The sequence below is a fragment of the Ascaphus truei genome, chromosome 16 (assembly GCF_040206685.1).
Source record: "Ascaphus truei isolate aAscTru1 chromosome 16, aAscTru1.hap1, whole genome shotgun sequence".
Classification (NCBI taxonomy): domain Eukaryota; kingdom Metazoa; phylum Chordata; class Amphibia; order Anura; family Ascaphidae; genus Ascaphus; species Ascaphus truei.
This window is the reverse complement of record NC_134498.1, coordinates 29534877-29551528: the sequence shown is the minus strand read 5'-3', so window position 1 is coordinate 29551528 and position 16652 is coordinate 29534877.

Below are 16652 nucleotides of genomic sequence, written 5' to 3'. Positions count from 1 at the left end.
TACTGCCTGCTACATTTGTATATATTGTACCTGACACCGAGTGTAATACTGCCTGCTACATCTGTATATATTGTACCTGACACCGAGTGTAATACTGCCTGCTACATCTGTATATATTGTACCAGCCACCGAGTGTAATACTGCCTGCTACATCTGTATATATTGTACCAGCCACCGAGTGTAATACTGCCTGCTACATCTGTATATATTGTACCTGCCACCGAGTGTAATACTGCCCGCTACATCTGTATATATTGTACCTGCCACCGAGTGTAATACTGCCCGCTACATCTGTATATATTATACGAGCCACCGAGTGTAATACTGCCTGCTACATCTGTATATATTATACCAGCCACCGAGTGTAATACTGCCTGCTACATCTGTATATATTGTACCAGCCACCGAGTGTAATACTGCCTGCTACATCTGTATATATTATACCAGCCACCGAGTGTTATACTGCCTGCTACATCTGTATATATTATACCTGCCACCGAGTGTAATACTGCCTGCTACATCTGTATATATTGTACCTGCCACCGAGTGTAATACTGCCTGCTACATCTGTATATATTGTACCTGCCACCGCGTGGAATACTGCCTGCTACATCTGTATATATTGTACCTGCCACCGAGTGTAATACTGTCTGCTACATCTGTATATATTGTACCTGCCACCGAGTGTAATACTGCCTGCTACATCTGTATATATTGTACCTGCCACCGAGTGTAATACTGCCCGCTACATCTGTATATATTATACCTGCCACCGAGTGTAATACTGCCTGCTACATCTGTATATATTGTACCTACCACCGAGTGTAATACTGCCCGCTACATCTGTATATATTGTACCTGCCACGGCATGGAATACTGCCTGCTACATCTGTATATATTGTACCTGCCACCGAGTGTAATACTGCCTGCTACATCTGTATATATTGTATCTGCCACCGAGTGTAATACTGCCTGCTACATCTGTATATATTGTACCTGCCACCGAGTGGAATACTGCCTGTTACATCTGTATATATTGTACCTGCCACCGAGTGTAATACTGCCTGCTACATCTGTATATATTGTACCTGCCACCGAGTGGAATACTGCCCGCTACATCTGTATATATTGTACCTGCCACCGAATGTAATACTGCCTGCTACATCTGTATATATTGTACCTGCCACCGAGTGGAATACTGCCTGCTACATCTGTATATATTGTACCAGCCACCGAGTGTAATACTGCCTGCTACATCTGTATATATTGTACCTGCCACCGAGTGTAATACTGCCTGCTACATCTGTATATATTGTACCTGCCACCGAGTGTAATACTGCCTGCTACATCTGTATATATTGTACCTGCCACCGAGTGTAATACTGCCTGCTACATCTGTATATATTGTACCTGCCACCGAGTGTAATACTGCCTGCTACATCTGTATATATTGTACCTGCCACCGAGTGTAATACTGCCTGCTACATCTGTATATATTGTACATGCCACCGAGTGTAATACTGCATGCTACATCTGTATATATTGTACCTGCCACCGAGTGGAATACTGCCTGCTACATCTGTATATATTGTACCTGCCACCGAGTGTAATACTGTCTGCTACATCTGTATATATTGTACCAGCCACCGCGTGTAATACTGCCTGCTACATCTGTATATATTATACCTGCCACCGAGTGTAATACTGCCCGCAACATCTGTATATATTGTACCTGCCACCGCGTGTAATACTGCCTGCTACATCTGTATATATTGTACCTGCCACCGAGTGTAATACTGCCTGCTACATCTGTATATATTGTACCAGCCACCGGGTGTAATACTGCCTGCTACATCTGTATATATTGTACCAGCCACCGGGTGTAATACTGCCTGCTACATCTGTATATATTGTACCAGCCACCGGGTGTAATACTGCCTGCTACATCTGTATATATTGTACCAGCTACCGCGTGTAACACTGCCTGCTACATCTGTATATATTATACCTGCCACCGAGTGTAATACTGCCCGCAACATCTGTATATATTGTACCAGCCACCGGGTGTAATACTGCCTGCTACATCTGTATATATTGTACCTGCCACCGAGTGTAATACTGCCTGCTACATCTGTATATATTGTACCTGCCACCGAGTGTAATACTGCCTGCTACATCTGTATATATTGTACCTGCCACCGAGTGTAATACTGCCTGCTACATCTGTATATATTGTACCTGCCACCCCGTGGAATACTGTCTGCTACATCTGTATATATTGTACCAGCCACCGCGTGTAATACTGCCTGCTACATCTGTATATATTATACCTGCCACCGAGTGTAATACTGCCCGCAACATCTGTATATATTGTACCTGCCACCGCGTGTAATACTGCCTGCTACATCTGTATATATTGTACCTGCCACCGAGTGTAATACTGCCTGCTACATCTGTATATATTGTACCAGCCACCGGGTGTAATACTGCCTGCTACATCTGTATATATTGTACCAGCCACCGGGTGTAATACTGCCTGCTACATCTGTATATATTGTACCAGCCACCGGGTGTAATACTGCCTGCTACATCTGTATATATTGTACCAGCTACCGCGTGTAACACTGCCTGCTACATCTGTATATATTATACCTGCCACCGAGTGTAATACTGCCCGCAACATCTGTATATATTGTACCAGCCACCGGGTGTAATACTGCCTGCTACATCTGTATATATTGTACCTGCCACCGAGTGTAATACTGCCTGCTACATCTGTATATATTGTACCTGCCACCGAGTGTAATACTGCCTGCTACATCTGTATATATTGTACCTGCCACCGAGTGTAATACTGCCTGCTACATCTGTATATATTGTACCTGCCACCCCGTGGAATACTGCCTGCTACATCTGTATATATTGTACCTGCCACCGAGTGTAATACTGCCCGCAACATCTGTATATATTGTACCTGCCACCGAGTGTAATACGGCCTGCTACATCTGTATATATTGTACCTGCCACCGAGTGTAATACTGCCCGCTACATCTGTATATATTGTACCTGCCACCGGGTGTAATACTGCCTGCTACATCTGTATATATTGTACCTGCCACCGAGTGTAATACTGCCCGCTACATCTGTATATATTGTACCTGCCACCGAGTGTAATACTGCCTGCTACATCTGTATATATTGTACCTGCCACCGCGTGTAATACTGCCCGCTACATCTGTATATATTGTACCTGCCACCGAGTGTAATACTGCCCGCAACATCTGTATATATTGTACCTGCCACCGAGTGTAATACTGCCTGCTACATCTGTATATATTGTACCAGCCACCGAGTGTAATACTGCCTGCTATATCATTATATATTGTACCTGCCACCGAGTGTAATACTGCCTGCTACATCTGTATATATTGTACCAGCCACCGAGTGTAATACTGCCTGCTACATCTGTATATATTGTACCTGCCACCGCGTGTAATACTGCCTGCTACATCTGTATATATTGTACCTGTCACCGAGTGTAATACTGCCTGCTACATCTGTATATATTGTACCTGCCACCGAGTGTTATACTGTCTGCTACATCTGTATATATTGTACCTGCCACCGAGTGTAATACTGCCCGCTACATCTGTATATATTGTACCTGCCACCGAGTGTAATACTGCCCGCTACATCTGTATATATTGTACCTGCCACCGAGTGTAATACTGCCTGCTACATCTGTATTTATTGTACCTGCCACCGAGTGTAATACTGCCCGCTACATCTGTATATATTGTACCTGCCACCGAGTGTAATACTGCCTGCTACATCTGTATATATTATACCAACCACCGAGTGTAATACTGCCTGCTACATCTGTATATATTGTACCTGCCACCGAGTGTAATACTGCCTGCTACATCTGTATATATTGTACCAGCCACCGAGTGTAATACTGCCTGCTACATCTGTATATATTGTACCAGCCACCGAGTGTAATACTGCCTGCTACATCTGTATATATTGTACCAGCCACCGAGTGTAATACTGCCTGCTGCATCTGTATATATTGTACCTGCCACCGAGTGTAATACTGCCTGCTACATCTGTATATATTGTACCAGCCACCGAGTGTAATACTGCCTGCTACATCTGTATATATTGTACCTGCCACCGAGTGTAATCCTGCCACCGCGTGTAATACTGCCTGCTACATCTGTATATATTGTACCTGCCACCGAGTGTAATACTGCCTGCTACATCTGTATATATCGTACCTGCCACCGCGTGTAATACTGCCTGCTACATCTGTATATATTGTACCTGCCACCGAGTGGAATACTGCCTGCTACATCTGTATATATTGTACCAGCCACCGAGTGTAATACTGCCTGCTACATCTGTATATATTGTACCTGCCACCGAGTGTAATCCTGCCACCGCGTGTAATACTGCCTTCTACATCTGTATATATTGCACCTGCCACCGAGTGGAATACTGCCCGCTACATCTGTATATATTGTACCTGCCACCGAGTGTAATACTGCCTGCAACATCTGTATATATCATACCTGCCACCGAGTGTAATACTGCCTGCTACATCTGTATATATTGTACCTGCCACCGAGTGTAATACTGCCTGCTACATCTGTATATATTGTACCTGCCACCGAGTGTAATACTGCATGCTACATCTGTATATATTGTGCCTGCCACCGAGTGTAATACTGCCCACTACATCTGTATATATTGTACCTGCCACCGAGTGTAATACTGCCTGCTACATCTGTATATATTATACCAACCACCGAGTGTAATACTGCCTGCTACATCTGTATATATTGTACCTGCCACCGAGTGTAATACTGCCTGCTACATCTGTATATATTGTACCAGCCACCGAGTGTAATACTGCCTGCTACATCTGTATATATTGTACCAGCCACCGAGTGTAATACTGCCTGCTACATCTGTATATATTGTACCAGCCACTGAGTGTAATACTGCCTGCTGCATCTGTATATATTGTACCTGCCACCGAGTGTAATACTGCCTGCTACATCTGTATATATTGTACCAGCCACCGAGTGTAATACTGCCTGCTACATCTGTATATATTGTACCTGCCACCGAGTGTAATCCTGCCACCGCGTGTAATACTGCCTGCTACATCTGTATATATTGTACCTGCCACCGAGTGTAATACTGCCTGCTACATCTGTATATATTGTACCTGCCACCGAGTGGAATACTGCCTGCTACATCTGTATATATTGTACCAGCCACCGAGTGTAATACTGCCTGCTACATCTGTATATATTGTACCAGCCACCGAGTGTAATACTGCCTGCTACATCTGTATATATTGTACCTGCCACCGAGTGTAATACTGCCTGCTACATCTGTATATATTGTACCTGCCACCGAGTGTAATACTGCCTTCTACATCTGTATATATTGCACCTGCCACCGAGTGTAATACTGCCTGCTACTGTACATCTGTATATATTGTACCTGCCACCGCGTAGAATACTGCCTGCTACATCTGTATATATCGTACCTGCCACCGAGTGTAATACTGCCTGCTACATCTGTATATATTGTACCTGCCACCGAGTGTAATACTGCCCGCTACATCTGTATATATTGTACCTGCCACCGAGTGTAATACTGCATGCTACATCTGTATATATTGTACCTGCCACCGAGTGTAATACTGCCTGCTACATCTGTATATATTGTACCAGCCACCGAGTGTAATACTGCCTGCTGCATCTGTATATATTGTACCTGCCACCGAGTGTAATCCTGCCTGCTACATCTGTATATATTGTACCTGCCACCGAGTGGAATACTGCCTGCTACATCTGTATATATTGTACCTGCCACCGAGTGTAATACTGCATGCTACATCTGTATATATTGTACCTGCCACCGAGTGTAATACTGCCTGCTACATGTGTATATATTGTACCTGCCACCGAGTGTAATACTGCCTGCTACATCTGTATATATTGTACCTGCCACCGCGTGTAATACTGCCCGCTGCATCTGTATATATTGTACCTGCCACCGAGTGTAATACTGCCTGCTACATCTGTATATAGTGTACCTGCCACCGAGTGTAATACTGCCTGCTACATCTGTATATATTGTACCTGCCACCGCGTGTAATACTGCCCGCTGCATCTGTATATATTGTACCTGCCACCGAGTGTAATACTGCCTGCTACATCTGTATATATTGTACCTGCCACCGAGTGTAATACTGCCCGCTACATCTGTATATATTGTACCTGCCACCGAGTGTAATACTGCCTGCTACATCTGTATATATTGTACCTGCCACCGAGTGTAATACTGCCTGCTACATCTGTATATATTGTACCAGCCACCGAGTGTAATACTGCCTTCTACATCTGTATATATTGCACCTGCCACCGAGTGTATTACTGCCTGCTACATCTGTATATATTGTACCTGCCACCGAGTGTAATACTGCCTGCTACATCTGTATATATTGTACCTGCCACCGAGTGTAATACTGCCTGCTACATCTGTATATATTGTACTTGCCACCGAGTGGAATACTGCCCGCTACATCTGTATATATTGTACCTGCCACCGAGTGTAATACTGCCCGCTACATCTGTATATATTGCACCTGCCACCGAGTGTAATACTGCCCGCTACATCTGTATATATTGTACCTGCCACCGAGTGTAATACTGCCCGCTACATCTGTATATATTGTACCTGCCACCGAGTGTAATACTGCCTGCTACATCTGTATATATTGTACCTGCCACCGAGTGGAATACTGCCTGCTGCATCTGTATATATTGTACCTGCCACCGAGTGTAATACTGCCCGCTACATCTGTATATATTGTACCTGCCACCGAGTGTAATACTGCCTGCTACATCTGTATATATTGTACCTGCCACCGCATGGAATACTGCCTGCTACATCTGTATATATTGTAACTGCCACCGAGTGTAATACTGCCTGCTACATCTGTATATATTGTACCTGCCACCGAGTGTAATACTGCCTGCTACATCTGTATATATTGTACCAGCCACTGAGTGTAATACTGCCTGCTACATTTGTATATATTGTACCTGCCACCGAGTGTAATACTGCCTGCTACATCTGTATATATTGTACCTGCTACCGAGTGTAATACTGCCTACTACATCTGTATATATTGTATCTGCCACCGCATGTAATACTGCCTGCTACATCTGTATATATTGTACCTGCCACCGAGTGTAATACTGCCCGCTACATCTGTATATATTATACCTGCCACCGAGTGTAATACTGCCTGCTACATCTGTATATATTGTACCTACCACCGAGTGTAATACTGCCCGCTACATCTGTATATATTGTACCTGCCACGGCATGGAATACTGCCTGCTACATCTGTATATATTGTACCTGCCACCGAGTGTAATACTGCCTGCTACATCTGTATATATTGTATCTGCCACCGAGTGTAATACTGCCTGCTACATCTGTATATATTGTACCTGCCACCGAGTGGAATACTGCCTGTTACATCTGTATATATTGTACCTGCCACCGAGTGTAATACTGCCTGCTACATCTGTATATATTGTACCTGCCACCGAGTGGAATACTGCCCGCTACATCTGTATATATTGTACCTGCCACCGAATGTAATACTGCCTGCTACATCTGTATATATTGTACCTGCCACCGAGTGGAATACTGCCTGCTACATCTGTATATATTGTACCAGCCACCGAGTGTAATACTGCCTGCTACATCTGTATATATTGTACCTGCCACCGAGTGTAATACTGCCTGCTACATCTGTATATATTGTACCTGCCACCGAGTGTAATACTGCCTGCTACATCTGTATATATTGTACCTGCCACCGAGTGTAATACTGCCTGCTACATCTGTATATATTGTACCTGCCACCGAGTGTAATACTGCCTGCTACATCTGTATATATTGTACCTGCCACCGAGTGTAATACTGCCTGCTACATCTGTATATATTGTACATGCCACCGAGTGTAATACTGCATGCTACATCTGTATATATTGTACCTGCCACCGAGTGGAATACTGCCTGCTACATCTGTATATATTGTACCTGCCACCGAGTGTAATACTGTCTGCTACATCTGTATATATTGTACCAGCCACCGCGTGTAATACTGCCTGCTACATCTGTATATATTATACCTGCCACCGAGTGTAATACTGCCCGCAACATCTGTATATATTGTACCTGCCACCGCGTGTAATACTGCCTGCTACATCTGTATATATTGTACCTGCCACCGAGTGTAATACTGCCTGCTACATCTGTATATATTGTACCAGCCACCGGGTGTAATACTGCCTGCTACATCTGTATATATTGTACCAGCCACCGGGTGTAATACTGCCTGCTACATCTGTATATATTGTACCAGCCACCGGGTGTAATACTGCCTGCTACATCTGTATATATTGTACCAGCTACCGCGTGTAACACTGCCTGCTACATCTGTATATATTATACCTGCCACCGAGTGTAATACTGCCCGCAACATCTGTATATATTGTACCAGCCACCGGGTGTAATACTGCCTGCTACATCTGTATATATTGTACCTGCCACCGAGTGTAATACTGCCTGCTACATCTGTATATATTGTACCTGCCACCGAGTGTAATACTGCCTGCTACATCTGTATATATTGTACCTGCCACCGAGTGTAATACTGCCTGCTACATCTGTATATATTGTACCTGCCACCCCGTGGAATACTGTCTGCTACATCTGTATATATTGTACCAGCCACCGCGTGTAATACTGCCTGCTACATCTGTATATATTATACCTGCCACCGAGTGTAATACTGCCCGCAACATCTGTATATATTGTACCTGCCACCGCGTGTAATACTGCCTGCTACATCTGTATATATTGTACCTGCCACCGAGTGTAATACAGCCTGCTACATCTGTATATATTGTACCAGCCACCGGGTGTAATACTGCCTGCTACATCTGTATATATTGTACCAGCCACCGGGTGTAATACTGCCTGCTACATCTGTATATATTGTACCAGCCACCGGGTGTAATACTGCCTGCTACATCTGTATATATTGTACCAGCTACCGCGTGTAACACTGCCTGCTACATCTGTATATATTATACCTGCCACCGAGTGTAATACTGCCCGCAACATCTGTATATATTGTACCAGCCACCGGGTGTAATACTGCCTGCTACATCTGTATATATTGTACCTGCCACCGAGTGTAATACTGCCTGCTACATCTGTATATATTGTACCTGCCACCGAGTGTAATACTGCCTGCTACATCTGTATATATTGTACCTGCCACCGAGTGTAATACTGCCTGCTACATCTGTATATATTGTACCTGCCACCCCGTGGAATACTGCCTGCTACATCTGTATATATTGTACCTGCCACCGAGTGTAATACTGCCCGCAACATCTGTATATATTGTACCTGCCACCGAGTGTAATACGGCCTGCTACATCTGTATATATTGTACCTGCCACCGAGTGTAATACTGCCCGCTACATCTGTATATATTGTACCTGCCACCGGGTGTAATACTGCCTGCTACATCTGTATATATTGTACCTGCCACCGAGTGTAATACTGCCCGCTACATCTGTATATATTGTACCTGCCACCGAGTGTAATACTGCCTGCTACATCTGTATATATTGTACCTGCCACCGCGTGTAATACTGCCCGCTACATCTGTATATATTGTACCTGCCACCGAGTGTAATACTGCCCGCAACATCTGTATATATTGTACCTGCCACCGAGTGTAATACTGCCTGCTACATCTGTATATATTGTACCAGCCACCGAGTGTAATACTGCCTGCTATATCATTATATATTGTACCTGCCACCGAGTGTAATACTGCCTGCTACATCTGTATATATTGTACCAGCCACCGAGTGTAATACTGCCTGCTACATCTGTATATATTGTACCTGCCACCGCGTGTAATACTGCCTGCTACATCTGTATATATTGTACCTGTCACCGAGTGTAATACTGCCTGCTACATCTGTATATATTGTACCTGCCATCGAGTGTTATACTGTCTGCTACATCTGTATATATTGTACCTGCCACCGAGTGTAATACTGCCCGCTACATCTGTATATATTGTACCTGCCACCGAGTGTAATACTGCCCGCTACATCTGTATATATTGTACCTGCCACCGAGTGTAATACTGCCTGCTACATCTGTATTTATTGTACCTGCCACCGAGTGTAATACTGCCCGCTACATCTGTATATATTGTACCTGCCACCGAGTGTAATACTGCCTGCTACATCTGTATATATTATACCAACCACCGAGTGTAATACTGCCTGCTACATCTGTATATATTGTACCTGCCACCGAGTGTAATACTGCCTGCTACATCTGTATATATTGTACCAGCCACCGAGTGTAATACTGCCTGCTACATCTGTATATATTGTACCAGCCACCGAGTGTAATACTGCCTGCTACATCTGTATATATTGTACCAGCCACCGAGTGTAATACTGCCTGCTGCATCTGTATATATTGTACCTGCCACCGAGTGTAATACTGCCTGCTACATCTGTATATATTGTACCAGCCACCGAGTGTAATACTGCCTGCTACATCTGTATATATTGTACCTGCCACCGAGTGTAATCCTGCCACCGCGTGTAATACTGCCTGCTACATCTGTATATATTGTACCTGCCACCGAGTGTAATACTGCCTGCTACATCTGTATATATCGTACCTGCCACCGCGTGTAATACTGCCTGCTACATCTGTATATATTGTACCTGCCACCGAGTGGAATACTGCCTGCTACATCTGTATATATTGTACCAGCCACCGAGTGTAATACTGCCTGCTACATCTGTATATATTGTACCTGCCACCGAGTGTAATCCTGCCACCGCGTGTAATACTGCCTTCTACATCTGTATATATTGCACCTGCCACCGAGTGGAATACTGCCTGCTACATCTGTATATATTGTACCTGCCACCGAGTGTAATACTGCCTGCAACATCTGTATATATCATACCTGCCACCGAGTGTAATACTGCCTGCTACATCTGTATATATTGTACCTGCCACCGAGTGGAATACTGCCTGCTACATCTGTATATATTGTACCTGCCACCGAGTGTAATACTGCATGCTACATCTGTATATATTGTGCCTGCCACCGAGTGTAATACTGCCCACTACATCTGTATATATTGTACCTGCCACCGAGTGTAATACTGCCTGCTACATCTGTATATATTATACCAACCACCGAGTGTAATACTGCCTGCTACATCTGTATATATTGTACCTGCCACCGAGTGTAATACTGCCTGCTACATCTGTATATATTGTACCAGCCACCGAGTGTAATACTGCCTGCTACATCTGTATATATTGTACCAGCCACCGAGTGTAATACTGCCTGCTACATCTGTATATATTGTACCAGCCACCGAGTGTAATACTGCCTGCTGCATCTGTATATATTGTACCTGCCACCGAGTGTAATACTGCCTGCTACATCTGTATATATTGTACCAGCCACCGAGTGTAATACTGCCTGCTACATCTGTATATATTGTACCTGCCACCGAGTGTAATCCTGCCACCGCGTGTAATACTGCCTGCTACATCTGTATATATTGTACCTGCCACCGAGTGTAATACTGCCTGCTACATCTGTATATATTGTACCTGCCACCGAGTGGAATACTGCCTGCTACATCTGTATATATTGTACCAGCCACCGAGTGTAATACTGCCTGCTACATCTGTATATATTGTACCAGCCACCGAGTGTAATACTGCCTGCTACATCTGTATATATTGTACCTGCCACCGAGTGTAATACTGCCTGCTACATCTGTATATATTGTACCTGCCACCGAGTGTAATACTGCCTTCTACATCTGTATATATTGCACCTGCCACCGAGTGTAATACTGCCTGCTACTGTACATCTGTATATATTGTACCTGCCACCGCGTAGAATACTGCCTGCTACATCTGTATATATCGTACCTGCCACCGAGTGTAATACTGCCTGCTACATCTGTATATATTGTACCTGCCACCGAGTGTAATACTGCCCGCTACATCTGTATATATTGTACCTGCCACCGAGTGTAATACTGCATGCTACATCTGTATATATTGTACCTGCCACCGAGTGTAATACTGCCTGCTACATCTGTATATATTGTACCAGCCACCGAGTGTAATACTGCCTGCTGCATCTGTATATATTGTACCTGCCACCGAGTGTAATCCTGCCTGCTACATCTGTATATATTGTACCTGCCACCGAGTGGAATACTGCCTGCTACATCTGTATATATTGTACCTGCCACCGAGTGTAATACTGCATGCTACATCTGTATATATTGTACCTGCCACCGAGTGTAATACTGCCTGCTACATCTGTATATATTGTACCTGCCACCGAGTGTAATACTGCCTGCTACATCTGTATATATTGTACCTGCCACCGCGTGTAATACTGCCCGCTGCATCTGTATATATTGTACCTGCCACCGAGTGTAATACTGCCCGCTACATCTGTATATAGTGTACCTGCCACCGAGTGTAATACTGCCTGCTACATCTGTATATATTGTACCTGCCACCGCGTGTAATACTGCCCGCTGCATCTGTATATATTGTACCTGCCACCGAGTGTAATACTGCCCGCTACATCTGTATATATTGTACCTGCCACCGAGTGTAATACTGCCCGCTACATCTGTATATATTGTACCTGCCACCGAGTGTAATACTGCCTGCTACATCTGTATATATTGTACCTGCCACCGAGTGTAATACTGCCTGCTACATCTGTATATATTGTACCAGCCACCGAGTGTAATACTGCCTTCTACATCTGTATATATTGCACCTGCCACCGAGTGTATTACTGCCTGCTACATCTGTATATATTGTACCTGCCACCGAGTGTAATACTGCCTGCTACATCTGTATATATTGTACCTGCCACCGAGTGTAATACTGCCTGCTACATCTGTATATATTGTACTTGCCACCGAGTGGAATACTGCCCGCTACATCTGTATATATTGTACCTGCCACCGAGTGTAATACTGCCCGCTACATCTGTATATATTGCACCTGCCACCGAGTGTAATACTGCCCGCTACATCTGTATATATTGTACCTGCCACCGAGTGTAATACTGCCCGCTACATCTGTATATATTGTACCTGCCACCGAGTGTAATACTGCCTGCTACATCTGTATATATTGTACCTGCCACCGAGTGGAATACTGCCTGCTGCATCTGTATATATTGTACCTGCCACCGAGTGTAATACTGCCCGCTACATCTGTATATATTGTACCTGCCACCGAGTGTAATACTGCCTGCTACATCTTTATATATTGTACCTGCCACCGCATGGAATACTGCCTGCTACATCTGTATATATTGTAACTGCCACCGAGTGTAATACTGCCTGCTACATCTGTATATATTGTACCTGCCACCGAGTGTAATACTGCCTGCTACATCTGTATATATTGTACCAGCCACTGAGTGTAATACTGCCTGCTACATTTGTATATATTGTACCTGCCACCGAGTGTAATACTGCCTGCTACATCTGTATATATTGTACCTGCTACCGAGTGTAATACTGCCTACTACATCTGTATATATTGTATCTGCCACCGCATGTAATACTGCCTGCTACATCTGTATATATTGTACCTGCCACCGAGTGTAATACTGCCTGCTACATCTGTATATATTGTACCTGCCACCGAGTGTAATACGGCCTGCTACATCTGTATATATTGTAACAGCCACCGATTGAAGCAAAAACAAAAAAAATGAAGCAGGACTTATTTCTATACTGTATTATCATTTTATATACCTGTGCAACATATGTAAAGAGCCAATCAAAGTATAAAAAAAAGTGTAATTTCATTTGTGGCCAAGACTTCATATAAAAAACTGTATTTCATCATTTAAACTTTCTGCAGGGAATCAAAACTAACTAGAGTCAAAGAAAACATTCTTGGAGGGGCATAAAAAGTTTGTAAATACAAGCTGTAGAAAACCCCTTTAAGATTTCTCACGTTGCCGTCTCTTCAACGGTTGTTTTCAGACAACCCACACAAGCACTAAACCTCACGCAGCTGTATACTTTCACAAGGCTGTGATAACTCTTCAAAGTTCAGAAATTACACCTTATTTAATAACTTTCCTCTGCCTCCTTTCTAAAACAAATGCTTCAGAGAGAGATAGATATATATATATATATATATATTAGTGCAGAATAAAGTAGTACTTCTGTATTAGGTGATAAATTGTTAGTCCAAATAAAAAAAGGTAGACCGCCAAGGTTTTGTAGGTGTAGAATGAGAGAAGTTGGGCGATCTAAATGAGATTATATTATATCCACAATAGCATTGTAACCCGTATTTACTAAGGAGTCTGCTGCACAGACTTTTCCGTAGTGCAAGACACTGTACAGGCCATTTACTGAAACAGGATGGAAAACTTAATATAGTATGATCCGGTACATTGTCATTTGTTTTTTTTAAAGTTTCGATGCTTATAAAAATCGTTGTTAGTCAAATAAAGTGTTGATCGAGTGTGTATTAGAACACACAATGTAAACCCGGTCTGAGCACTTCCAAAAGCAATCAATACTTAACTAAGATGGTCACAAATAAACAATCTTAGCAGGTAAAACCAGTGGCTACAAAACAGTATTTAAAAGCTTTGCACACAACCTTATAAAGTGTGGGGTGAGAGGGGGATGCCAACTACTTTGTAGGCGGCATACAGCGTATCCACCTGACAAAAACAAATGTTACAAATGCTAAAAATACTATCATATTGTGGCGTATTGTGCAGCAGAAATGAAAGTTTTCGAAGTGAAAACAATGTGCTCAATCCTATACAGATATGCAACTGGAGCACCATCTCCTGGTTGATTGTAATACTGCCGATACTTTAACCTTTCGTGCCTGCATGGCTACATGGGGCACTTGCATTGTATGTCTTTATTTATATAGCGCCATTAATGCACATAGCGCTTCACAGTAGTAATACACGTGACAATCATATAAATAACAAATGATATAAATAACAGGTCATGGGAATAAGTGCTTCAAACAAAAGTAACGTTTAGGAAGGAGTCCCTGCTCCGAGGAGCTTACAATCTAATTGGTAGGTAGGAAGAACATACAGACAGTGGGAGGGCATTCTGGTAAGTTTGTTTTGCCGAGTTTGTTAAGGGGCATATGAGGCCAAGCACCCAGATGGAGCAGCTGGCCACATCAAAACGGGGGCTTCTTGTTTCTGGCATCCGGGCAACAGTCGTGTACAGTAGTGATCATTCCAAGAGCAAACTTTAATTACCCACGCTGGTGCATTATGGTGGAATACATCGGGATATTTTGCACCAACACAGCCATGTGAACCATTGGCATATTCTGTGGTACAAGGGGGTGTGTGGTGTTAGCTGTGGGAATAATATCAAACGCGGCATCTATTTTTAACCCTTGAAAAATTAGGTGTGGGCCATGTTTTTTCTAGAAGGCCCCTAACAATTAGAAATGTACTAGCAAGATATATACACAGGTGTTCTTTGTAGAGGCCTGGATAACGTACACCCCACGGGGTTCAGGTACCAAGGTAAGCAGTACATTGAAAAGGTTCAGAACTGGTTGTTTTAACTCACCTTCAATAAAATGCACATGATCTCCATTCTGCATATTCTCTGGGGTCAAATCTTGAATTCAGCCAGCCGGGCCCAACCTGTTAAAATCGATCACCTGGGCCCACACACAAACGTAGGCCTTCTCCACAAAACTGCCATTTAAAGCTTTACATTTTTTTTTACCTATTCTGGGCAGCAAAAAAATATCTTGTACAGAGAGCTGCTCTTTCTGGTATACTCTACTCATGTAGCTTTGTCACCATTAGGATTACTTAATGAGAGCTACTAATCCAAGTTTTGCTCCAGTGCCAACAAATAAATAATTGTACAGTTCCTGCAACAGCATTTTTCATTCATTAAAAGAGAAAAGTGGGTGAAAAAAAAGAGAAAGCGCCCCCCTCCTCCCCCCCAGTACACTTACCTGAAAAGGATATTTTTGGGACCAAAACATTTTGATGTATTGCTTTTGTTCTTTGAAATTAAAAAGCATTTCAATGTCACCACAAGATGCTGCAGTTGATGTGAATACTTGAAGATAACTGATGCTGTAACAGTGAATGCTCTTTGTTTCGTCTATAGCTTAAATGTGGCCACACTCGAGACAAGCACCCCAACCGAAGAAGATTTATTTGAAATTGACCAATTGTTTTGCTTGGATATTTTGGCAATACGAGTTGCCGCTTTATATGATGACACATTGAATTTGGCAAGAATACAATATGTGACTTGGTAAACAGATGGTACATTACATTGCAGTTCGAGCTCTAAGAACCTGAACAATACTACGTTTTAAGACTGCTCATTCCAAAATATAAACCGCACCAGAAAGTCTGCCTGTGTATAAAGTAATGCTCCTTAGTGATATCGCATAAAAGATCA